This window comes from Ictidomys tridecemlineatus, chromosome 7 (assembly GCF_052094955.1).
Source record: "Ictidomys tridecemlineatus isolate mIctTri1 chromosome 7, mIctTri1.hap1, whole genome shotgun sequence".
Lineage (NCBI taxonomy): Eukaryota > Metazoa > Chordata > Mammalia > Rodentia > Sciuridae > Ictidomys > Ictidomys tridecemlineatus.
This window is the reverse complement of record NC_135483.1, coordinates 142,032,825-142,060,420: the sequence shown is the minus strand read 5'-3', so window position 1 is coordinate 142,060,420 and position 27,596 is coordinate 142,032,825. Positions and strand designations below refer to the sequence as shown.

Below are 27,596 nucleotides of genomic sequence, written 5' to 3'. Positions count from 1 at the left end.
GCAAGGTTTATGTTATATAGCTCTTCTTTATAACCTTTGTTAACATTTTACAACTCTCTCTTGTATATCTTTTGTTAGATTTATTCCTAAATATCTGCAAGATTCGGCCCAGGCACCTCCTCTTCCAAGCAGGCCTCATGGCCGCTCTCAGGAAAACTGACTGTTCTCCTTTTACGCCCCTCCCACGTTACCTGGGTTACTCTGGCTGGATTCGAAGTTCCTTGAGAGCAGGGGCTGTTCCCAAATCATCTCTCTAGTCTTATTTTTGAATGAATGAAAAAATGAGCACTAATTGTAAAGAACAATCTAGCTTCAGAGTCAAGTGGGTGTAGGGAGCCTGAGGAACCACACTTCTTCTTTCCCAAGTGAGCTAAACTTCCTCTGGAGTTTCAGAAGAGGACTGGGGTGAGAGGAGCTGTCAGCTCTCCCATACGTGTTGAGACAGCAGCACATGAAAGAAAAGCTTGATAAATTACGTCTTATAAAACTTGGAGACTCCATCTAGGTATTTTTTTTTTAAGATATTCATCAATTGTTCCAAATCCACTTAGTAGTCTTTAAAATTGTTTTATGATCATTTTCAGTAATAAGCAAAGCCCTCAGAGGGGGAAGATTCATAAATGGTTCCTTAGATAAAAATTATGTAGTTATGACATTACTCTAGTTTTCAGGTTCAACATCAAAGAAACTTTGTTAAAGCATTTTCTCATATTTGCTTTTCCCTTCTCTTCCCCCACATCACTGATTGAATCTATAGGTACAGATCCAACAATCTTTTCTTTTGGTACCAGGGATTGAACCCAGGGATGCTTAATCATTGAGCCATCCCCAGCTCTTTTTTTAAAAAAAATATTTTATCTAGAGGCAGGGTCTCGCTGAGTTGCTTAGGGCCTCACTGAGTTGCTGAGGCTGGCTTTGAACTCATGATCCTCCTGGCTCAGTTTCCTGAGCTGCTGGGATTATAGGTGTGCACCACTGCACCTGGCTCAGATCCAACAACCTCGAGAAAAGAGCAGAACCAGGAAAAAGCACCCAGAGGCATGGTAGAGAAGAGAATCTAACAAAGAAAGGCAAGGGGACAGATCTCCCAACTATCTTTTTTTTCTGCTTTATTAGTTTTAATACAGTTCTAGATTAGAATACAATGTTTGTATCAACTAAGCCCAGGGCAGCCATCCAAAACTATATTTCACTGACTCCTATTTCACAAGTATTTACTAAGTGTTTGGATGAAAAACATTTGGAAAGGGGCTTCCTTCAATGTACAGATCAAAACATGAAAGTCTCTGAGAAGTCCTGTGGTAAAAACCTGTTGAGCTGCATGTAACCTAGTTTTTCTCAACATTTATTTGATTATAAAAATCCTTCTGTATGGAGTACCTATTAGCATATTGCAGAAACCTATAATTTGGATAAAAATAGAATTAAAAATAGCCTTTTAGGGGGACACATGTTTCATGTGGTAAAGAATATTCTGAAGTAGTAGAGAATTAATGAAACATCTTCAACAACCTGAAAAGCAATGTCAGAAAATTTAGAAAGTGCTGTCAAAAACCCATAAATATACATCCTATTGTGTGGCAATGTGGCAGAATGCTGCATGATGCATTAAAATCTTTAGCTTATAACCCTATAATCTTCTAATGACATGTTCCTACATTATAAATTTTATCTGCAAAATGACTCCTATCATAAATATTAAGCTTGAATTATAGAAGTATGCTCTAACCTTAACTATTTAACTATAAAGCATTCCATGAAATAAGAAAGTAATACTTTCAGATAATAAGACTACCAGGGTGAACACATGATTAAAAATTACAACTGGATATGGTGGTGCATGCTTGTAATCCCAGCTACTCTAGAGGCTGAGAAGCATGAGGATCACAAGTTTCAGGCCAATCTGAGCAATTTAGAACTTATCTCAAAATAAATAAAAAAGCCTGCAGGTTTGTAGCTCACTAGTAGAGTGCCCCTGAGTTCAATCTCTAGTACTGCCAAACATACCAAAAAAAAAAAAAAAATCTCTTACTTAATTAAATTAAATTAAATTAATTAATTTATGTTTGTAGGGCTGGGTGTTGACCCCAGGGCCTTGTATGTGCTAGGCAAGCTCTCTACCACTGAGTTTTACCCTCAGACCTAGTGCCTTCATTTTATTTTTATTTGGGTACTGGGGATTAAACCCAGGGGTGCTCTACCATTGAGTCATATCCCCAGCTCTTTTTATTTTTTATTTTGAGAGAGGGCTTGCTAAGTCACTAAGGCTGCCCTTGAACTTACCATCCTCCTGCCTCAGCTTCCCCAGTTGCTGGGATTATAGGCATGTGCTACCATATGAGGCTGGTGCCTTCATTTTAGAAAGAAGGAAATTGACAATTATTTCTGAAGTCCTTAAGGAGAAATAATGTAAAAAAATGATGGGAAGCACTTGGTACAGGTATGGGTAGCAAGAAATAGTCAAATATTCAAGAAAGATGATGAGGTTAGAATTTTGTAAGAATAAAAGGTTTAGAATCTTCTGAGAAGTTTGAAGATGAGGTGGTTGGGATACTTACCAGTGTCAATGAGAGGTATGAGAAGCCATGCCATTGGCATGAGAGGATTCTGGGCAAGTGGGATGGGGGAAGAGTAGGGTTCTAAACCAAGACCAGTGATGACAGTGACCTGTGCTTAACCAGTTGTTTGTAAGTAAAAATTAGCTAAAGTAAGCGGATTCCTGTCTTCTCTGAAAACAGCATTGCTCCTCCCAAGTCTCATCAGGGCCTCTCATTCAGCCATGTGAATGCTCCACATAGTCTGTGTGTCCTCCAGGGCCACAGTCTGATCGAATCAGAAGACGATACCAGCCCAGCTTCGACTTCCTCTGCTCTTTGGGACATACTCCAGCTGATGATGTATCTAAAATAGCTGGGTCTGCTAGCTCCCTGGTTTTCCCACTGGAAGGAAGCTGCACTTCTCCAGGTAAGCAGAGGACGCCTTCTCAAGGCACTCACTTTGCTGTCTGCCCATGAGGTCAAGCTTCTGACAGACTGGGTGGTGGGCTTGTTGTTCACTTCAGTATCTTAAATGTCTCTGCCAGAGCGCAAGCTCTGCACATCTGTTGAATTCGCTGGTTGCTTTCTATTAAAAGTACCTTGTTAATGCTCTGAAGCTGTCAAGGTGGGATGATGTGGCCACATCCTCCAAAGTCACTCTTTCTGGGCAATTTTAAAATAGAAGCATGTTGGAGTCCTGGAAAGAGAAGAGATCCTAGGAAAGCTAATGAAAACGCTCAGTGGATAAGCCATCCTCACTCGGTGTGCACAGTCTAATGGCAAACAATAAATGTCCTTGTGCACTCATTATGTTCATGTCCAATTCCCTTTAAAATGCTTTGTTTACTTTTAAATAGTAATGAAAAGCAAATTGCTGGAAAAGGTGATATTTTTGTGATGAGATTTCTTGTGCATATTTGTAAATGAGCTCAGGTGCCTGATGGAACAAATATTTAAAATAGAAATGAGGAAGCCCGCTTGTATCTCTTTACTGCATACTTCATGACAGGAGACTCCAAACAAGGTTAGGGAAAAGAAGGGTGGGGGTCAGGGGCTGGGGATGTGGCTCAAGCGGTAGCGCGCTCGCCTGGCATGCGCTAGGCCCGGGTTCGATCCTCAGCACCACATACCAACAGAGATGTTGTGTCCGCCGAAAACTAAAAAATAAAATAAATATTAAAAAATTAAAATATTAAAAAATTCTCTCTCTCTCTCCCTCTCTCTTAAAAAAAAAAGAAAAAAAAAAAGGGTGGAGGTCAGTGTGAAGCACTCTGCCTCCCCGGGTCCCCTTTCAGTGAGGGACCCGTGGCTGGGAGTGCTGTCTGCAGATGCCTCAGCCCTCAGCTCCTTAGGGGTTGACGGGAGTGTAGGGGAGCTGTATTAGTCTCTTAGGCTTCCTATTGCAAAACACCAAACACTGGGTGACTTAAGTAATAAACATTTATTTCTCATGGTTCTGTAAGCTGAGAAGTTCAAGATCAAGGTGCCAGAAGATTTGGTGTCTGGTGAGGGCTTGCTTCATGATTCATGGACGGTTGTCTTCCACCTATTTCCTCATGTGGGAAAAAGAGAGAGAGCTCTCTGGAATCTCTTAGAAGGGCAGTAATCTAATTTATGAGGGCTCTACTTTCATGACCTAATTACTTCTCAAAGGCCCCTACCTCCTCAAACCATCATGTTTATGGTTAGGATTTCAAGATTATTCAGTCAATAGTAAGAGCCACCTACCCAAGGCCACACCCCTCTCCAGGGCAGCCACATCTAGTGACTCATTGATGCAGGGATGCAGCTTACCTTGCACCAGCTCAGAGCTCTCCACTCCTAGAGGTGAGTACAGAGAAAGATGGGAATCAAACCCACGACAAAATCACCAGAGTAATGGAGCTCCAAAGAGGAACTCTTGACCAAGGCAGAGCTGCTATGTCAAGGTCAGGGTCCTGATTACATAAGGGTGGAAACTTTACTAATAGGAGGGAGAAATCTGAGTTGATGATCTGCAAAATCTTGATTTTTTTTTTTTTTGTGTGTGTGTGGATACAATTATTGCAATGGCAATTCATGACAAGGTCACAGTGGATAGCCAGGGGATCTTGACAAGTAGAGAATGGAAAGATGGCCAAATAAATCTAGAAAAATAAGTGGGTAATCAATGAGGCTACTACTCAATTTAAACCATCGGAATTTAAGAGTGGATGATCTCATAAACAGTCATTATCCTTTGTGTGTTTCTGAATCTAAACTATATTTCCATCATGGATCCATGCACTTAAAAGGAATCTGGGATCCCAGGAAGAAGGACCCTGCAATATCATGAGAAGTGTAAATGGTAATTATTTTCTCAGGCCTTTTCCAAAGGGATCCATAGTTGTTTACTTGGGTAACTATGCACTGCGTAGAGTGAAATATTTAAACATTTCAAGTACTATGAGTCACAGTGTCTATTATTGCCCCAGTCTCCTACTCACTCCCCATTAGAGAAACACACAGAGGAATTACCTAATAGGTGGAGTCCTGGCCAAAGACTGGATCATAATGTGTTCATAGGCTCAGTCAGTGTCATCCTGTAAGATGTAATTGAGGTAAACATATTTAAAAGTTAGAACAACCCCCACATTGAGTCTCTAGTCTGTAGGGTAAAAGCTGTCATTGTGATTGACAAGATCAGGCAGAAGTGTCTGAAACTACTTCCTCTTCCCCCATTCCTCAGCAGTCAAACTTAGTAAAAAACAATGAAAAAACATTCCTGTATATTCTGGGAGACATGTTGAAAGTGTCTTAAAGATCAAAAGGATATAGGTATTGTGGTCCATGTCATATTGCCCAGTCTAGCCTCTACAAAACCCAGAGAAATCCTGAAGAATGATAGTAAACTATTGCTAACTCAACCAAGAAGTATCCCCAGGTGGAGCCACTATACCAAATGTGACATCCTTGCTAGGGAAGATTAACATGGCCTCAGGTATATGGTGTGTGGCCACTGATTTGGTAAATGCATTCTTTTCATTCCTATTCAAAAAGATTATCAGGAATGGTTTGTGTCTGCATGGAACAGATGCCAGTGTACATTTACAGCTTTGTTCCAGGATATGTTCACTCTGTCATCTGCTGTTATAATAGAGTTAGAAGAGATTTGGACCATCTGGACATCATATAGTGCAGCTCACTAAGCCACTCTGTTGATTAACATGTTGATTTTACCTGAGAAGCAATAACTGGCAGGCACACTAGAGGCCTTGGAAATGCTCATGGAGGGAAACCTCTTGGTGATTTAGGAAATGCTATGTAAGTAAAAATTTCAGGAGCCCAATGATCAAGAGTATGCCAGGACATCCCATCCCAAAGAAAGGATGAACTTTTGGATCTTGCACCACAAAGAAGGAAGCAAAACACCTGGTAGATCTCCACAGGTCCTGGAAATAGCACATCTCACCCCTGATCCATCCACATACTAGGTGACACAAAATGCTGTCATTTGGAGTGAGTCCCAGAGCAGCAGAGGGTCCTGTTATTGATCCAGGTGGAGACATCAGCAGCACTGTTGCTTACCCCACAGGATCCAGGAGTTCCCAGGTGGTCCAGCAGTTCCTGTGTCAGTGGCGGGAAAAGATGCTGTGCTTTATTTTTGGAAAGCCCCAGTGTTATGATTTGAATATGAGGTGACCCCCCAATTCTCCTGTGTTAATGCAGGATTAGTCACAGGTGAAATGACTGGGTTAGGAGAGCTGCAACCTAATCAGTTCATCCTAGTTTGAATGGACTGGGTGGTAACTGCAGACAGGTAGGGCATTGCTGGGGGAAGTGGGTCACTGTGTCAAGCTCTGCAAGGGCACATCTTCTCTCTGGCTCCCTTCCCCAGTTCCTCTCCCTCTCCCTCTGCTTCCTTGTTGCCATGTGGTGAGCAACTTCCCTTACCCTATGATGTCTGGCTCACCCTGGGCCCAGGACAATGGAGTCTGCAGTCTATGGATTGAGACCCCAGAAACCAAGAGCCAAAATAAACTTTTCTTCCTCTAAGTTTTTTCTGGATAGGTGGTTTTTGGTCACAGTGATTAAAAAAGCTGACTAATACACACAGTGAAAGAACTGCCATGCAGACCCCTAAAATTCTAGTTTCATCAGATTTTTTTTTTTTTTGTACCAGGGATTGAACTCAAGAGCACTCAACCACTGAGCCACATCCCCAGCCCTATTCTGTATTTTATTTAGAGACAGGGTCTCACTGAATTGCTTAGCACCTCACTTTTGCTGAGGCTGGCTTTGAACTCGAAATCCTTCTGCCTCAGCCTCCTGAGCCACTGGGATTACAACGTGTGCCACTGTGTCTGGCTTCATCAGAGAAGGGTAAGCCTTTTAAAAATAAGCTCTGGGGTGCTGCTGGGCCTTACACAGGAACACCAGTGATCATGCAGCCCTCGTGAACTGGGTTGTCAGATTCACCAAGACATATGTTTGGGCAGATCCAATATCCATTATTTATAAAATGGAAGCGGAAACATGGGGACCAAACATGAGATCAGCCAGTGAGCTGGTAGTATAGAGTGAATAGGTACCCGTAGAGCCCCACATCAACTGCCCCTATTATAACAATGTGTCTTTCCCTCAGCCTGTAGCAAGGGTTGAATGGAGATCAGTCGAGGGAGGAAGATATATCCTGATTAGCTCACATATGGGTGCAAACAATGGATGCAAATGCATAACAGCCGTAGTTGCCAGTCCGGCTGCAGCAAAATAACCTGGGGGTGACGAACAACTTGTGTACATTGATACAGCAGGAGTGGGAGCCGTTTATTGTAGGACAAGAGGGGTATGTATACATTCCACACAGCTTATCTTAATTAACATAAACTAGATACAGCAGTCAACCAATAAGGAATCTCCACACTTGATGACTTGCTGGCATTACTTCATAAACCACTCCCTCTGGCAAAATGCCAGGCGGCCATCCTGACTTGTTTACAGACCCTAACACCTGGTCAATCAAGGGTGGCCTTGGAAGACATTGATGAGGCAAAATCCTCCCAGCAGGCAGAGATCTGGGAGAGGATCCTAGCTAACTGGTATTTGGAAGGAGAAGTAACTCAAGGTTGGAATCGGTATGAATCCACTGCGCAGTGGGGAAAGGTGTGGATGGTTGTAACTTGGTGGAACAAGACTTGACTAGCATGCGTGAGGCTGTGCGCCACACAAACACAAAACCATCCCTTCCCAATAGTACCAAGTTAGGAGCCAAGCCTTGAACACATAGGTCTTTGGGGGGACATTTAAGAAACAAAGTATAGCACAGGGTTTGTCTTCCCTGCCTGTAGGGTCTCAGTCAGCAGCTTCATCTGACAGCTTATAGCATCAGGCCATGCGTCTCACTCTAAAGAAAAGTGGGTGTGGAAATGGGCCCAATGGAGGTCTAGTGGTTGTATCAGGCACTGAGCTCCTAGAAGCTGCTGGCCTGATAGGACATTAGAAAGGCTTTTAAAAAGTGCCAGTTCCGAGGTGATAGTTGGTGAGACTAGGGTACTGTCCTTGAGGATGTTCATTTGTATGATGCTTTGTCCCAATAGCAGGAAAACATTGATTTGGAAACCAAGGGGAGGAAACAGGCGTGGTCTCCCTGTTGCCACTCCCCACTTGTGGAATTTGTGCTTCCTGTATTTGGAACTCTGGGCTCTACTGGTTTGCAATTCCAGTATCCCAAAAGGGGAATGCTTCTTCAAGGCCACATTGAAAAAGTCCCATTGAATTATGAAGCACGCCTGCTGTCTGAGCATTTTTAGCACCTGGAGGTAAGGAATTAGCAGTTAAGAAGTGGGCTCCTTTTCCTGACTAGGATGATTGGCCCTGGTCATCAGGAGGGGTTTACAGAATGTTACACATGGTGGTAGAGGTGAGTGTATCAGGCTTCCGGGTGGTCTACCAGTGATTCTTGGTATTCTTTTTCTAATCTATCTATCTATCTATATCTATCTATCTATCTATCTATCTATCTATCTATCTATCTATCTATCTATCTATCTATCTATACTGGAGATTAAATCTAGGAGCACTTAACCACTGAGCCACATCCCCAGCCCTGTTTGTATTTTATTTAGACACAGGGTCTCACTGAGTTGCTTATGGACTCGCTAAATTTCTGAGGCTAACTTTGAACTTGCAATCATCCTGCCTTAGTCTCCCGAGCCGCTGGGATTGTAGATGTGCATTACTGAGCCCAACCTTCCTTTTCTGATTTTGATGGTGAATGGACAAGTGTGAGTTGCAATTTTTTTTTTTTTTTTTTATCCTGGGGATTGAACTCAGAGACACTCGACCTCTGAGCCACATCTCCAGCCCTATTTTGTATTTTATTTACAGACAGGGTCTAACTAAGTTCCTTCTTGCCTCTCTTTTGCTGAGGCTGGCTTTGAACTTGGATCCTCCTGCCTCAGCCTCCCCAGCTGCTGGGATTACAGGCATGCACCACTGCACCTGGCTCCTGCAACTTTTTTTTTTTTTTTTTTGAGTTTTTAATATTTATTTTTTAGTTATTGGCGGACACAACATCTTTGTTGTTATGTGGTGCTGAGGATCGAACCCGGGCCGCACGCATGCCAGGCGAGCACGCTAATGCTTGAGCCACATCCCCAGCCCGCCTGCAACTTTTTAATTGTTGTTATTGTTGAAGAAAATAGGTGCTTATCCTTTAGGGTTTCTCAAAGGCTGATTGCATCTTTAAGGTGACATTTAACATATTTCTCTGAATTGCTTATTTCCTATAAGCTGGAAATTGGGACAAACTCAATCCAATTTATATTTCATTTTCTTTGGGAAGAGTACTTAGTAGGAACTGGTAGGTTTCTCCACTGGGGGCTCCTGGTGTGTGACTGTTCTGTGATGTGAGCCACCACAGAGGATCATGGCCTTGATTTATTCGTCTAGTAGAAGTTATAAAGTCATTTTCTTATTCTACCATTTATCCTTTGTTTTTTTAGAGCAAGAATATTTTCATGAAGAAAATATTTCCTTCATGTACTGTTTGATTATCCAGTGGTACCATTTGTATAGGAAAAGAGGCAGAAATATTCAGTTCTTTTCCTTTATCTGTTTTCAAAGTAGAAACTTGGTTCCCCAGCAGCCTCCAATTGTGATCAATAAGTTATTGTGGGTTTTAAAAAACTATCATTATAGCTCATGGATTTAAATAATTTCTGTGTCTTGCTGTTATTACCCTTTCTCATACTCAAATTGTGTGTCAACTTTGATCAGTGAGAGCCTATTCAAGTTAGCTCCTGAATCCTTTTTGACAAGACCCTGCTAGTCTTCGATAGGTTCCTGGTTTTCAGATATGATCAGAGGTTTTGTTTCGCTTTATATTATTAAGTCCTGACTTCTCCCTGGAAAGCAGATGTTGAAAGAATAAATGGCTGTAACTCCCAGCTCAGGCTGTAAGAGGAACTGTGGGTTCAGCAGGATTCCCAATTGCTGTCCTCATGGGTAGAGGGAAAACAAGTGCCCTCAATTAAGGGAAGTAAGATTACCCCATCACATCCCTGAGTTGCACAAGGCCACAGACTGATGGCGAATCAGATGCCTCAGGCAAGGAGTCAAGCAGGGTTATAAATGCAGCTGCAAACCCTTGGTCATTGTATGAATGAAGAAGGATCTGGAAGCAGACAGTTTAGCTTTGCTTCAATATTCCAAATAGGTAGGTTTAATTTCAAAACAGTCCAAGATGCAAGCATAGATTAGTCCATCTGTGAACTGAATGATATTTCAAATGAAGAGTTCAGACTTGGTTTAATTTTTTCTTTTTTTGTATCAGAGATTGTACCTAGGGGTGCTTAACCACTGAGTCACATCCCAGTCTTTTTTTTTTTTTAATATATTTTTATATATTGAAAATATATAAAGGCTTAGGGCCTTGCTGAGTTGCTGAGGCTGGCTTTAAACTTGTGATCCTCCTGCCTCAGCCTCCCAAACCACTGGGGTTACAGGCGTGCGCCACCTTTAACTCTTGACGAGCCCAGCTCATCATGCTGACTATGTTCAGGCTATGTGAGTGTGGCATCTGCAGGATGGCAGCAAGGATGCCACACTGCGAGAAGCCTGTGGCAGGTATCCTCTTCCCCAAAGTGGGGAAGGTAAATACCCTTGCCTTGGACTTGAATTAGGAGCAAGTCCCAGACAACATCTAGGACCAAGGTCTGTGATGGTTGACGTTTTGGCATTTAGGGGTAAGGACAGTGGATTTTTACTTAGGTCCCAAAAAAACTTCACTTCTCTGTTCCTGCCTGTTTTGTGGTCTTGATTCACCAGTTTTCTTGGATAAACCATGAGCTGGCAATGCATTTGGTATGGTTTGGATGTGGGGTATTCCCCAAAAGCTCAGGTGTGAGACAATGCAAGAAGGTTCAGAGGAGAAATGATGGGGTTGTAGAGCCTTAACCCAATCAGTGAATAAATCCCTGATAGAGATTAACTGAGTGGGAACTGAAGTGGCAGGGTGTGGCTGGAGGCAGTGGGAATTGGGGTGTTGCTTTGGGGTATATATTTGTATCTGGCAAGTGAAGATCTCTTTCTGCTTTCTGATCACCATGTGAGCCGCTTCCCTCTGCCACATTCTTCTGCCATGACATTCTGCCTCACCTCAAGCCCTGAGAAATGGAGCCTGCGGTCTATGGATGGAGACCTTTGAAACTGGGGACCCCCAAGTAAACTTTTCCTTCTTTATAGTTCTGGTTGGGTCCTTTTAGTCCCAGCAGTGAAAAAGCTGACTAAAACAGCATCTTTTCAGTAAATTAGTGCTTGATTCAATCATCCAGATTTAGTGCTTGCTGTTTGAAGCCAAGGACCTGGGCTGAACCTGGAATCATTCTCTTGCTATGAAAGTGTTACTCTCTTGGGCTGGGATCATGGCTCAGTGGTACAGCGCTTGCCTAGCATGCATGAGGCAGTGGGTTCAATTCTCAGCACCACATACAAATGAGTAAAATCAAAAATTTCACCATAACTAATAAAAATATTTTTAAAAAGAAAAAAAAATGTTACTCTCTCTCCCAACATCTACCCTAGAAACAGATCGTGAACCAGACCTAAAGAATTGCCTTCGACACTTGGTTTTGGTAGAGCCTGTGATGTTGGATCTTGGCACTGCTTGGTTGCTGCTGCTGTGGGATGTGTACAATAGTCCCACAGGAACTGTCACTGGGTCTGATGATAAGCCTGAGTTTGTGCTCTTCTCAGAAAGAGCACAAACTTTTAATGACAAGTAATATTTTTTAATGACAAGTAATATTCCATTTTGTATACATATCACAGTTTTTTTTTTATCCATTCATCTATTGAAGGGCATCTAGGTTGGTTCCACAGTTTACCTATTGTGAATTGAGTTGCTGTAAACATTGATGTGGCTGCATCCCTGTAGTATGCTGATTTTAAGTTCTTTGAGTAAAGACTGAGGAGTGGGATGGCTGGGTCAAATGGTGGTTCCATTCCCAATTTTCTAAGGAATCTCCATACTGCTTTCCATAGTGGTTGCACTAATTTGCAGTCCCACCAGCAATGTATGAGTGTACTTTTCTTCCCACATCCTTGCCAACACTTATTATTGCTTGTATTCTTGATAATTGCCATTCTGACTGGAGTGAGATGAAATCTTAGAGTAGTTTTGCATTAAAAGAGAATAAAATTATGGCATTTTCAGGTAAATGGATGAAGGTGGAGAATATCATGCTAAGCAAAGTAAGCCAATCCCCCCAAACCAGAGGCTGAATGTTCCCTCTGAGAAGTGGATGCTGATCCATAATGAGGGGTGGATGTGGGAGAATGGAGGAACTTTGATTGGGCAAAGGGGAGGTAGGGGAGGGAAGGGGGTGTAGGGGCAGGAAAGATGGTGGAATGAGATGGATATCATTACCCTAGGTACATATATGGCTGCACATACCATGCGACTCTATATCATATACTACCAGAGAAAGGAAAAGTTGTGCTCCATGTATGTACAATGAATCGAAATGCACTCTGGTGTCATGGATAACTAATGAGAACAAATTAAAAAAAAAAGAATTTAAAGGGTATAGAAACCCATAAGCATTTTAGTATATAAAATTACATTCAAATGGAAATAACTTAAAATTATCAGAGTTTCCTGTAATATCAAATCAGAAAATATAAAACAGTTAACTTCTGATAAATAATTAGAATAAGGTAACTTGATAGTGTGGCTGGTCACAAAATAAATAATCAGAAATTAAAAAAAAAAAAAAGAAAAAGAAAGGCACCCTCCTGCCAAAAGAGTTTTAACAACCCCTGCCACTTCAATATGAGCAAGAGAAGCTTGCAACAAAGGGGACAGTAACCCAGAAAGCTCACATGAGAATGAGAATGGTGCACTTAACACTCCTTTTATTTTCTTGCAACACTAGGCATTGAACCCACAGGTGCTCTATTACTGAGCTATGTTCCCAGTCCTTTTCATTTTTTTTTTATCTTGAGACAGGGGCTTGCTAAATTGCTGAGACTGGCCTCAAACTTACGCTCCTCTTGCCTCAGCCTCCAGAGTCATAGTCATTGGGATTACAGGCGGGCACCACTGTGCTCGGCTTTAACACTCTTAAAAAAATTAACAATTAAAAAAATAATATTGAATATAGGTGTTCAAATTTCCATTTAACTGCATTTAAATCACTCATATCTAATCCTTGTGAAACAAAGTTTAAGTTTGGATCCTTTTCATACTTGCTTCATGACACACCCATTTGAAACTAGTTCCAGAGGATAGACATAGTAGAGTGGTTTTATTTGTAACTCTGTGTCTTTGGAAGCATGTTAGAATCCCCTGAAGGGTAAGTTAAGACCCAGAAGAACAGGTAACAGGGGAGGTACTCAGGATAAGGTCAAAAGGTACTGCAGAGACAGCAGTTTCAAAGTTTAGGATTGGGAAGCACTCAGCCTTTGATTACTTGTGCTGCTGGGATGATTTGTTGCCATTTCATCTCTTTTGCATTTTTGAGGATCAAATCCAAAGCCTCCAGCATGCTAGAAAAATGCTCTACCACTGAGCCTCAGTCCCAGCTTTTTTTGCCACTTCTCATCAGTAGGGTCATTGGTCACAAGTTCCTTTCTGTGTCATAATGAAGTATGTAGATAGAGTAGAGACTGTGGGACAGGATGCAGATACGCTGATAATGAGAAGCTGGAAAAGGCCCCAATAAAATAATCAAACTCCATAAAATAAACTTCTGTCAATTGGAGTCAATTGTATAATAATCCTTAAGCAAAGGGGATGCAGGCTGGAGGTGGCTTATCTGCCTATACTAAAAACTCCCTGAACATGCATTCCCCTGGGCATTGGGATACCCGCCAGAATTGCTGAGAGCTGTTTGCTAATTGAAATAACTCATTTCCTTCCCTACCTCCCCACTTTTATTGTTTGTTTGTTTGTTGCCTTATGTCAGCATCTCCCAGCCTGGGATCCGAGCAAAAAATCAGCTTTTTTTTTTTTTTTTTCAGGGTCAGATAAGTTGGGAAATGCCATCTACTCCATGTCCCCCTTTTAAGAGTCAACAGCGCGTATTGGTATTAAAAGTTTTGAGAAGTCATCTGCTGAATGTGTAAGCCAGGCTTACAGTCGGCACTTATTCTAATATTCAGCAAATGGATAGATATCCTCCCATGTTTTCCAAATTTTTTTTTCTAATGATGCAGACTTTTTTGGGGGATGGAATAACTACTAGTATCTGTGGCATACCAGTGTCTCACATAGGATATGGTAATACTAAAAAAAAAAAAAAAAAAGTTGTTTATATGATTCTTGTGCTTTTATCTGCGAAATCCGCCCACTCTATTCCTTCTCCATCTTTCTTCATCCTGTTCTTGCAGTGAGTAGTCCTGTGTGAGCAATGACCTTGCCCTCTAGCCAGGATTGGTTGAGTGGTGGGCACCTCATCCAAGCTAAGCCAATCAGATTCTTTGGGAAAGTGGAATTGGGAGACAAGTGCACAGGTCAGTAGAAATGCTGTCTCAAATGGAGAGCGTGTCAATGAGGGAAACGGGATGATGGCGATTTTCCACCATGAAGGCTGGTAACAAAAGAATAAAGCAAATGCCAAGGTGGAAAGATGTTCAGGGTTCTTGATAATGTTCCAACTTTTGCTTCTTGCCCTTTCTGAAGCCTATTTAACCACTCTTGAATTCTTTAAAATAACCCAGAATTATTTATATATGTGTGTGTATATATATATATACACATATATAAATATATGTATATATTATTATTTCAAATGTATATTTAATACTTATTTAATATATGCAATATATATAATTAAAAAAAAATTTTTTTTGGTACCAGGGATTGAACTCAGGGGGCACTTTGCCATTGAGCTATATCCCTAGCCCTTTTTATTTTTGTTTTGAGACAGGGTCTCTCAAAGTTGCTTAGGGCCCCACTAAATTGCTGAGGCTGACCTTGAACTTGTGATCTTCCTGCTTCAGCCTCCTATATTACTGAGATTATAGGTGTGTGCCACCAGGCCCAGCTCTATTTTTTTTTTTTTATTGTAGATGGCATAATACCTTTATTTTATTCATTTATATTTATGTGGTGCTGAGGATCAAACCCATTGCCTCACACATGCTAGGCAAGTGCTCTACCACTGAGCTACAACCCCAGCTTTTAAGCTGGCTCAAATGGAGTTTTATTTTTTGCAAATAAAAAGTTTTCTAGTAAAATGTGATTCTTCCCAGAGGGGAGTTGATGTGCTCTATCATTCATGAGATGCTGTAATAGGTCTGGTATAGAGTGCTGACATACATTTTGAGAACGAGGTGGCTTATCTTCAAGGAGAACACTTTGAAATGGGGGTGAGTCTGGGTAGATGATGACAGAGGATAGTGACTTGATCATTTCCCCAGTTCACTCCATCTCTAGGCTGGAGGTCTCCAGCCTGTAGCAAAGAAGGGGAATTTCAGAGAAATCACAAAAGCACCACACAGGCACTTTCTCTAGGTAAACGGGCAAGTTCACTCTGCATGCTAGATTGAGATACTGTATTTTAAAATCCTGAAGTTCCCAAGACTGGAATCCTGAGTGGAAAATTGGACCCCCCAAGGTCCATGGCTGCTGGCCTTGAGTTAAGTGTCCCCCTTTGTTCTTACCATGGGAAGTTCAATTTAGAGCAATTTGGAATGATTCTCTCCAGTCTCAGGGCATCATTAGGTATTTCAAGGCTGGTGGTTAGCTTGGTAAAAACCACTTCCCCATATTAGAAGATCACAGGGACTATTGAAAAGACATCACAGAGTGTATGATTTTAAGCAAGTCATAGTTTTCAGATTACCAGTATTTTCAGACAGTTTAAAAAGTGCTTGTATCTTATATATAAACACAATCTATCTAGCAAAGCTCACATTGACCTTGGAAAAACCCTCTTTAATGCAGCATGGAAGTGTCATGGTCTCCAGGGGTATCATGGGCTATTCAGGAACATTTTATTTTCCCTTTTATATCAGTTTATTTTCCTTAAAGCCAGGATGCAAACAAATCACTGTGAATGTTGGTGAACAAGCATGGACCACAGATTAGAGGCTGAGGGCTCCTTAATTGATTTTCTCTTAAACCTTGGGCATGATGCTGAGAGGTTGTTATTTTTTTTAAGTGAGTTTACTTTTGCTTGGCTCTGGAGTATGATTTTTATTTTAATCCTGTAAGAGCAATGTTCTTAGATGACTTCAGTATATCTGGAGTTTTTAGCTGCTGGGTTCTTAATGTGTTGAATGGGGCAAATAATGTATCTAGAAGATACTAGTGGGTCCATGCATGTAATAGATTGTCACCATCACAAATGGGCCATGTCAGCATAGAATTGCCAACCTGCACCTGCACTGAAGCTACACATTGAAATACACACTTTTAAAAAAATTCATTCAGGGGCTGGGGACGTGGCTCAAGCGGTAGCGCGCTCGCCTAGTGTGCGTGCGGCCCTGGTTCGATCCTCAGCACCACATACAAACGAAGATGTTGTGTCCGCCAAGAACTAAGAAAAAAAAAAAAATTGTTAAAATTCTCTCTCTCTCTCTGTCCCCCTCTCTCTCTCACTCTCTTAAAAAAAAAAAAAAATTCATTCATTTATTTTGCAGTGCTTGGGATCAAACCCAGGACTTCATGCATGCTAGGCAAACACTCTGCTACTGAGTTACTTCCACCCCGAACCCACACTTATGATTCATTGTTTTAAAATTGAACCTAAGAGCTGGGGATATAGCTTAGTTCATAGAGTGCTTACCTTGCATGCACAAGGCCCTGGGTTCAGTCCCTAGCAACACACACACAAACAAACAAACTAACCCCAAAACAACAACAAAAAACAGAAAACTGGATCCAATTGCAATTTCCCTCTTTCTCAAAGCGTATCTTAGTGGTAAGAGCCACTTTTGAAAACCTATACCTTTGAAAGACCCTGTGCTTGGGTCCTGAAGGAGGGATTTTATTGAAATACTATGATCTCAATCCTAAGCACATGCTTCTGAAGCTGATTTGTAAATGCACATTTTCTAAGTAAAAGTTATTTCTAGGAAAGAACCCTGATAATGACAGGGTTTTAGTTGAGAAAGAAAGTCTGATCTCTGAACACCTATCTATATATTTGACATTTAAAAGGTTATGGTTTTTTTTTTTTTTTTTTTTTTTTTTTTGGTGCTGGGAATTACACCCAGAGGCACGCTACTAAGCTACATTCCCAACTCCCCAAACCTTTTTATTTTTTTATTTTGAGCAGAGTCTTGCTCAGTTGCTGAGGCTGGTCTCAAACTTGTGATCCTCCTGCCTCAGCCTCCTGAGTCTATGGGATTGCAGGTGTGCACCACCGTACCTGGCTTTTCTTAGAATATTCTTGGCTTTGTAATTTATTTCTTCCAGACTCTGCTTTAAGTCGGAATTGCATTCTCTGATGAGGAAATACAAACATGAGACCTTCGGCTAGTTTAATATGCAGTCAGAGACCTACTGGGATCTTTAAAAGCTGTGTGTCAATTCCAGCATGCCTTGGAGAGCAGCTGACCTGATTTGCTCCTTGTATACACATTTCTGTGTTTGCTTTGAACTTGGCATAAGTTTGGAGGAGTTTCATGCATCCTGCATTTTCCCCCTTTTCTTCTATTGTTATCATGGTTATCAATCAAAGATACAACTTTGTGGAACTTATTGGTATCTTATTAATTGTGAGATCCTGGATAAGTTAAACTATTTGAGTTTCAGTTTCTTCACTTGCAAGTAGATAATAATGCTCATTTCATATAGTTGCTACAAATATCACACAAGAAAATTTATACCGAATATTTCACCCACAATGCTTGGAGTAAAAATGTGTCATGATAAATGTTATTTTCTTCAACTGAGCTCACTGGAAGAGGGACTAAACAAATGTTGTGATCAAAAGCAAGAGAGGCATTACTGGAAATAGTCCATGTGCTCCTGGTACCATTTTAAATCTAGTCAGATATTTTTATTGTTACTGCTTTAGGTGGCAGATGGTTATAATAGCTTTTCTTATTCCATGGGATCTGATAAAAATCATCCAGGCTAGATTCCTGGGCTACTGACAGAGATGGCAACCCAACATCCTTCTCAAACTTCATCAAAGTCTTCAAGTTGTGAAAGTGATTAGATAGTAGTGACAGATAGCTTCACATGGGCTCTAATTAATCAAAATTTAGGGATTCATATTCAGTTTGTTTTTCAAATATTTAGTAATGTATGCTGTTTTTATTTTTTGTATTTTTTGCTTTTTGCAGTATTGGGATTGAACACATGACTTCGTGCACGTAGGCAAATGTTACACCATTGAGCTACATCCCCAGCCCTTTTTACATTTTCCTTTGAGACAAGGTCTTGCTAAGGTGATGGTGCTGGCTTTGAACTTGCAATCCTTCTGTCTCAGGCTTCTGTGTAGCTGGGATTACAGGCATGTGCCCTGGTACCCAGCATTTTTGTTGTTTTAATAGAAAGAAATTTTCCTCTGAACTGGTTTGTTTTTTAATCAGCTATTCATAATGTAAGCCTGCTGTCTCCTGGCTGAGTGCATCTGTCTTACAATAAAAATAATTTGGGGTTCCTTCTCTTTTGCACCACACTCTTACCTGCATCTCTAGTGATGAGCTCATTTGCCTTTTCTGAATTCTGAATTCTGCGGTGCTTGTTTACATGCTATTTGCATTCCTTGGGATTGAACCCAGGCCCTCACTTGTGCTAGACAAACTTCCTACCCCTGAGCTACACCCTGAGCCTCTAACTTCCTCTTTTCTGGATTAGGGAAAAAAGAAGCAAAGTAGAGCATGAGTGGCCAAAGCTAGAAGCAGGAGCACGTGAGCCAGCTGCTGCTGTGTTCTGGGTGAGGGTGGCGGGTGGGATGAGTGTGGACTGTCATTCTAGATGACTCCACCCTCACCAAAGCTGGTTGGGGGCATAAATTATAGATATTAGCTTTTTCTTTTGATAAATGTACCATGGAATCATCAAATGACTCTCACTTTGACTTGTATAGGTCTTTGGTATCCAAAGTAGACTGCATATTGTAATCACTTGGAGACTTAAAAACTACTGATGTTTGGGTTCTAATCCCAGAGATTCTGAATTAATTTGGTGTGGGGTACAACTTGGGATGGGGATTTTTGAAAGTCTACCAACTAATTCTAAAATGTGTAGCAAAGATTGAGAACCACTACTGTAGGTGTTATCCTGATGATATAAAAAGAAAAATATTCATATAATATTCAATAATCTAATCCTTGCTGCCTTTATCTGTGGGTTTAGGAGCTCCTAGCCAGGCAAACCAATACAAGAAGAAAGTGTTCACAATAATTAGCCTTTTGGGATTCTTAGAATAATTGTGAGTTCTGCACAGTAATTGGTACAAGTTTGGGAGTTAGATGTTAAGGATAGCTGTATTTTCTCTGAACAAATTTCTTGTGAATGGCACTTTTTGAAAAAAAAATGTTTGTCACTCTCTTTGGGTTAAAAGTGATGTTTATTGCCAAAGACGTGTTTTTCTACCATGGAAAATATGTTTACTTATGGACTTTAAATAAATTCATCTTAACTGGATTATTTCCACTTATTTCTGAGATTGTTATCCAGTATCATTGTAGGTCTTTTCAATGCTAGTTTACACCAGTGCTTTTCAAATCTGCATGCTCTTTGAGAGTGACCTGGAATCTTGTTAAAATGCAGATTCAGATCCTAGGTCTGGGATGAAGCCTGAAATTCTGCATTTCTATTGAGCTCTTAGGTCAAGTATCATATGGCTGTAAGTATGGGGGGTTGTCTCTGTGTCTTTTATTCTATTCCATTGGTCTTCATGTCTCTTTTTATGCCAAGACCGTGTGCATGACACTTCTACCAATTTCAAACCTCTCTTCTGCACCTTTGATGACACCCTGGAGAGATTACTTCAGGCCCATATAAATATGAGATGAGATTTTGGGTTCTAGTATTTTTAAATGAATCAGGATCTTTTAATTAAAAAAATGTAAAGTTGAAATGCTACTGTCAATAGTTGAATAAGCATCATCTCAAAATAGATGATGATGATGATGATGATGATGATGATGATGATGATGATGATGATTTAGGAGAGGGTCTCTCAGTTGTCCAGGCTAGCCTCAAACTCACAATCCTCTGGCCTCTAGCTGGAATCACTACAACCAGCTTATAATGATGTTTTTAACTCAAGTTTTGACAAATTGAGATCATAAAAGTAAGACCCACAAGTGCCAGAAGAACTCACAGCTGCATATACAATTTTAGAGAGCTTTTTATTTTATGGTAGGTGAGATTTTTTTTGTTTTTCTCCTACTCAGAGTATAAAGTTCAATGAAGTTAATGAAAAATTCATAGGAAGCCAGATACCTGTAGTGCATGCCTATAATCCCACTGGCTCAGGAGGCTAAGGCAGGAGGATTACATGTTCAAAGGCAGCCTTAGCAACTTAAGGAGGCCCTAAGCAATTTTGTGAGACCCTGTCTCAAAATAAAAAACAAAAAGAACTGGAGATGTAACTCCCTGGCTAAGTGCCTCTGGTTTTAATCCCTGATACCAAAAAAAAAAAAAAAAAAAAAAAAGAAAGAAAGAAAAATGTATAGGAACTGGAAAATCATATTTTGTGAACTCAGAAAGTTTAATATTTTTTAGTATCTCACTGAAACAGAGAATATCTAGCACAGTCCCCTCCCTACCCTTAGACAAAGAGCTCATAAGGAATCTCAATTACATTCCTGGAGGAATGAAAATATAAGTTTGTGGATATAACTGATATGTTGAATAGGTGTGATGAATAAGATGTGATTGGTATGAAACTTATTTTGACTTTCACAACTCCTTAAGATTTATTTAGTGGAGGGAGTTTTTGTTGGGTAAAAACTCTGACAGATATCAGGAATGTTCTAGTCACTTAAGGAGTAGAAAGTCCTACTATCAATTTAAGCCAAAACCTATACTCTTGATTTAGAAATAGAATTCCAATCTAATGTATAATCAATCTTTCTTTTTTTTTTTTCTTTCTTTTTTGCAGTAGTAAGGTTGGACCCAGGACCTAGCACACATTAGACAAGTGCTCCATTGCTGAGCTACTTCCCCAATCCTTTTAATTTTGTAACAAGGTCTCACTAAATTGCCCAGAGTGACCTTGAACTTGTGGTCTTCCTGCCTCAGCCTCCTGGGATTACAGGCATGCATGCGCCATCACACCCAGCTCAGTGTTACAATATATATTTAAAAGTAAGATTCTCCCTCCTGGCGCCAATCATCACCTGTTCATCACAGGCCACCTGCCATTGAGAAGGAAACGTGGTGGCTTTTCCTTTTGCGTTCTCCACTTTCTTTCAGGCGCCTCTGGGATTAGAACACCGGAAGGTAGGAAGGCAAAGGCCAGACTGAGATTCTTACTTGAGCGATGTGACTGTGAGATGGCTCTGTACTCTGGGTCTGGCAGATGCTTAGGTGAATCTGTTTCTTCTGATGGTGTTGGGGGCTCTTCAGAGTTTCCCTGCAGGCAGGGCCCTCCCATCAGGCCTGGAAGATGGATGGAGCAGATCATTCCCCAGTTTCTGTGCTCTTTTCATAACTTGTTTTCATTCCACAGAGACTTTGGAGTCCGAATGCTCTCAGAAGAATCTCAATCTTTTGGTCATTCAAAATGGAGTTCCCATTTTTTTTTTTTGTATTTACATGGACCTGGATTAATTTTTCCTGAGCACCATCAAAGGCATAGAAGAGAGGTTTGAAATTGGTAGACATGTCATGCACAGATGGAAAAATGATTTTATATTTATGTCATAGATTTTGAGAGGACTCAGAATTCAAAATGGTTCCAGCCAACCCTTTCCCCTGTGGGGTGGAGTGGGATTAGGGATCACACAGAGCTTTAGTTCTCTGCAAAAGAATACGTTTTGCAAGCCCTTTTCCAGTATCCATACTTTCAGGTTTTATGCACAGTTTTATAACTCTCTGACAATTCCAATGGTGATTTGGTACCTCACTTTGGAAATTTCATGTTTATAGAATCTTTGGTTGTAAGTTGTAAATTCAATTTAATGTTCTGTTATCCTCTAACTTAAAATTTTGATTTCTCTTCCAAAACAGGTCAATTCCTGGGCCGTTGACCTATGTCAAAATACCTTCCTATAGGGTTGGGGTTGTGGCTCAGAAGTAGAGAGCTCACCCAGCATGCATGAGGCACTGGGTTTGATCCTCAGCACCACATAAAAATAAAATAAAGGTATTGTGTCCACCTACTACTAAAAAATAAATTTTTTTAATACCTTCCTATATGTTAGGGTTTTTAAATCTCAGTACAATGGAAGTTTTGTACCAGATAATTCTTTGTTGTGGAAGATTGTCCTGGACATTGTAGGATGTTTAGCAGTATCAATGGCCTCTACAGACTAGGTGCCAATATCACACATTATTCCCCCCAGGCATGACAATAAAAATATCTCCCAACATTGCTAATGTCTCGAAGTAGGAGGTCAGGCAAATTTGATCCTGAGACTCACTGCCATACATCTATAGGTACAGGTCTAAGGGCCAAGATACATCATACCCGTGACTTAGACTAGAATGGTAGCCTTGGAAGCAAACTCAGATCATTTGATCAATTTGAACCCACTCAGAGAGGTCCAGCTGATTACCTGGTGTCACAAAATCCCTGTCATATACAGAACTGGGAAGAACCTAGGTCTCCTGACCCTCATATGGCACTTGTGAGGTTGAGGATAAATGATTATTAATTTTCAACAGCAGTACTAATTTTAAAGTACCTATGCTTAGAATTTTCTGTGCCAAAAATAGAACGTGGAAAAACCTTATCTAATTAGTTAGTGAATAGCACTGAATTAAAATTGGACACTATAATTAATCAATGCTAAATTGTAGTCAAATCCATTACCCTTGAGTAGATTATCTGTGTGACCCACTGTCTCCTTCTGACACCATGCGCCTGGGGTCTGTGGATGCTGATTGGAGGGCGTGGGGAAGGAAGGGGTGTGTGGGGCTGGGGGGAACCTGTGAGCGGCAGTAAATCATTTTTGTGTTATCTGTAGTTTGTTTTTATCTGTGTCACTGCTCCTCTCTATGACCAAAGCTAATTGAGAATTGACTGTTGCAAAGTTTTATTAGAGAAGGCCAGAGATAGAAAAACCCATCCAGAATAAATAGAAATTATTCAATTGTCTCTTCTAACTATAGTCAGTTTGGGGGACTGAAACTTTTCCAGTTTTTTTTTTTTTTTTAACTAGAGGACTCTTTTTTTTTTTTTTTTAAAGTTGTTGATGGACTTTTATTTTATTCATTTATGTATGTGCAGTGCTGAGAATTGAACCCAGTGCCTCACACGTACAAGGCAAGCACTCCATCACTGACCCTAGCCTTAAAGGACTCTTTAAATTACAAACAAACAAAAAAAAATTAAAAATTTATCACTGAGAAAAACATAAGCTTTTCACAGAATTCTTTTTATCTATGGCTTGAGAGAAATGGTTAGAAGTAAAACTTAGCCATTTATCCTGAAGATTAAATTTCATTTCTGAACTCTGTGTGCCTAAACAGTAGTGTCTTAATTGCCTGAATGCCTCACCATCAGCCTGCAGACGCCTTGGCTGAGTCTTGGTTCACTGGGGCCACTCATTGACCCCTTGCTGAGAAACCTTTTCTCTTCCAGATCTGTCTGCCTGCGCAGTCTCCCCAATTAGAAATGTGAGGCTTCTCTCTTAATACTAATTTTTAAAATTTAAGTCATTAAAAATCTTATTCTGCATTTGTTGAAATCTTACACTGCATCAGACCCTGTGCCAACCCAAGTGCATGCTTTTAAATTTCCCACCCACATGAGGCAGGTGTCACCGTTCTATTTCTCAGGCGAATCAATGTGCCTCTTGGGACTTATTCCTCTGTCTTAGAATACTCAGTTATTCCTCTCTTTAAATAATGTTTCCAGAAGGCCTAGGTGTGGTGCTGCATGCCTGTAATTCCAAAGGCTTAAGAGGCTGAGGCAGGAAGATATGAGTTCAAAGCCAGTCTCAGCAATTTAGCAAGACCCTGTCTCTAAATAAAATATACAAAAAGGCTGGGGATGTGGCTTAGTGGTTAAGTGTCCCTGAGTTCAAAACCTGGTACCAGACAACAACAACAACAAAAACAACAACAAAAACCAACCAAACAAAACCCCCCAAAAAAACCTCCTCTGCAAATAACACATATCTCACCAAGATCTGCCCCAAACTACTTTCTTCAGGCCATTCTCCCCTCCTAGATCCCTCTGTAGTTCCCTATTGCTTACCATATCAAGCACAAAGATTTCCTCTGAGTCACTGTGTTCTGGCCTTTGTTCCTTCACCCAAGTGGTCAGCTCAAGCCTGTCCTTCTCCATTCAGGAATCCTTTTTCCCACCTAAGGAAATGACACCCAAGGCCTTGCCAGCCCCTGAGTCCCAGCCTGAGACTCACTTTTCTGTGTATCCTGGGATTGTAGCCCACCTGATCCCTAATGTAATTCTTCTTTCCTCTTCTCCTCTTCCTCCTTCTCCTCCTCCTCCTCCTCCTTCTCCCTCTTCACTAGGAATTGACCCCGGCAGAGCTTAACCACTGAACCACATCCCCAGCCCTTTTTATATTTTATTTAGAAACACAGTCTCAGTGAATTGCTTAGGGCCTTGCTAAATTGCTAAGGCTGGCTTTGAACTTTGCAATTCTCCTGTCTCTGCCTCCCTAGCTGCTGGGGTTACTGGTTTGAGCCACCACGTCTGGCCCAGTTCAACTCTTAATTTTCCCCCATCACTTCATACATTTTTGTGTTCTAAATCTTATGATCCCATGGCTCCCTTGTGTCCAAGGGGCCAACGGAGAGGAATAAGCTTCAAGAAGGTCTCAGCATAGTCACAGTACAGTCTGCTAAGTACTTGTTGGATTATTTCACATCACTTTTCAAAAATGGGAAGTAACAATGGGGTAGAAAAAAGACTCAGTGGAAGTTTCTGGGCATGGCTAGTGCTGCCAAGAGCAGAGATACTCAATTTTGAAGATATTATGCTTTCCTGAAAGTGTTTTAGCATCATCAGGAAGTGAGAGATTCATACTCATTTTAAACCTCATCATGTTAAACCTATTTTATTATCATATTTTTCTATTTCATAATATATTGATATGAGATGTGCGAATTAGAGCAGGATATAATTGCCTATTTATGATTTGGGATTGTTATTAATTTGAGAAAATTATTTGTCCTGATTGTAAAATGGATGTTTCTAGAACTCCTAGTAAAATAGAACTCTACCAATTTCTAAGTAGCATCTTATTTTGGAGATTTTTTTTTCACTTACCTGCCGTGTACTATAATATTGTTTCTAAATCTTATGAGTTACAGTAGTAACTTAGTTTTTGTTAAAGGAATTTTTAAAATATGAGTTATAAAAGCTTTCAGTTTATTAATGCCACTGAATATTTTGTTTGTTTTTAAACAGCATTTCAAAATTTTATTGTTTTCTCTGTGGTAAGCTATACATACTATCAAACATGTCCATGTTTGAAGTTGCAGGTTAGTGGCATCGAGTACATTCAGGTCATTGTACAGTCATCACCACCATCTACTGCCAGAACTTTTCTATCTCATAGAAGTAGACTCATACAATAGTCATCTTTCTGAATAATATTTTCTAAAGTTTTTGGTACTGACAGAAATTCGCAGACTGCACAAAGCACAATTTTAAAAAATACACCCAGGAGATGAATAAGTCTAAAATGTGTTAGTCACTCTACTTCGCTGGCCACCTCTAGTTTTGGCTAAGGATCTGCTAGTGCTATGGGCAAAGTACAGTTCTAACTGTACTTTCTTAGAGTCTGTTTGTCTCTTTGGCATCCACCAATTACAGGGCCAAACTAAGCCAAAGTGCCTTCTATACACCCTGCTATCCAGAGCCCATGCTCTGAACCACCTCTTTTTCTATCTGTGAGCACAATGACTGGCATTTCCCCTGCTCTAAATCACTCAGAGCCAGGTACCCAACAACTAGAGTCTCAACCTGTGATATTATTCAAACTGGACAACCCTAAGCTGTGTGCCCTGCCTGTCCTGCAGAAAGCACATTAAAAGCTCTGACTTCAGCTTTCCCTTCACCCCCTCCTACCTCTAGACTGAAAATTGGCGCTTCCCTGTGTGGCCCTGCACAGTGTGGCGTGCCCCTCCTCTTGGGAAGTGTAAGAGCTGAGTTCTTTTAATGGCATTGTCTCTCTGTGTTGTCACTCAGTCACCTCCATAAATTAAAATCCTGCAGTTACAAATGAGACAGATGACCGTGTGGTTTCCTGGGGGACTTTCTCTCTGTGAAGTGCATTTGCGTTCTTTATTGTGTCGCTCCAGGAACTGTCTGTGTGTCCTCTGCTCTCAGAAACCTGATATCCAGAGTTGATAAAGATGTCTGAGTGTGCAAAATCAAAATTTCTCTCTCCTTATTTAGTTCTGGAGGCTGGGAAACCCAAGATCAAGGGGTTAGATGGCAAAGACAGGCCTCTGAGAGGGACTGAAGGGTAAAGAGATAAGAACATCTGGCAGGCTTTCCAGGGGGAGGGAACAGGAATGCTCCCAAGCAAGTAGCAGCAAGAAGGCCAGTGTGTGATGGGAGCAGAGGAGAGACAGACGGGGAAAGCCTGTAAAATGCACTATGAACACTCGATTCTTCCCATGGATTAGGAGAAAAGGAAGCCCCTCATTGGCTGGGAGCAGTGGTGGTGGGGGCACATTGCAAGAGCACCTGTGGCATCAGTAATAAGGGTTGTACCAGCTACCAGTGTTAGCATGCTCACTAGGTTCCAGATGCCAAAATCCTGTATATATAATAGCCCATTTTATTAGATTTCTAAGTTAATTTTTTTTATTTAAAAAAATTTAGTATTTATTTTTTTAGTTGTAATTGAACACAATACCTTTATTTTATTTATTTATTTTTATGTGGTGCTGAGGATTGAACCCAGGGCCTCACGCGTGCTAGGCGAATGTTCTACCGCTGAGCCACAACCCCAGCCCTCTAAGTTAATTTTTGTTAAGGCAATAATACATGCATGCACATGGTTAAAAATGATCGGGGAGAAAAGGCTTCTAAAAATTCATAGCAGTCATCTGTCTTCCTCCTCTCATCTCTAGTCTTGCTTTTTTTTTTTTTTTTTTCCCCTAGAGTCAACCACTTTCAATTCTTTCTTAACTGTTCCTTTTGGTATGTATCCTTCTATTTCCAAAGAGTGTGTTCATCTTGTTACCTCATGTTTTAGACCTTGGTTATTGACTTTGGTGTGTGTTAGGTTTAACTCTCTTACCTGCCTTCCTCCTTTGTCACCCACATCCCTTAGATTGTCCTGGTCTGTCCAGGCTGCTCTGACCAAGTGGGTAAACTAGGTAATTCATAAGTTTATTCCTCACCGTTCTGGAGGCTGTAATTGCAAGATCAAGGTGCCGATATGTTTGGTGTCCGATGAAGGTCTCGTCCTCATAGTTGGTGCGTCTAGGGGTCCTCACATGGCTGAAGGGCAGCAGAGCCACGGGCCTGTTTTCTC

The 27,596-nt window shown here is 40.8% G+C and overlaps 1 long non-coding RNA gene across 2 annotated transcripts; it reads right to left on the bottom strand.

Annotated features, from left to right (window-relative positions):
• Nucleotides 1-1,085: 1,085 nt before the first annotated feature.
• On the bottom strand, nt 1,086-27,596 carry LOC144365565 (uncharacterized). Of its 2 annotated transcripts, XR_013424147.1 has the most exons (4): nt 27,463-27,596; nt 6,084-6,122; nt 5,034-5,098; nt 1,086-3,694 (listed from the first exon to the last, which is right to left on the bottom strand). It is a non-coding gene; the product is annotated as an uncharacterized LOC144365565 (long non-coding RNA). The 2 variants fall into 2 exon arrangements; XR_013424146.1 differs by lacking the exons at nt 1,086-3,694; nt 5,034-5,098; nt 6,084-6,122 and adding exons at nt 15,916-16,540; nt 21,445-21,570.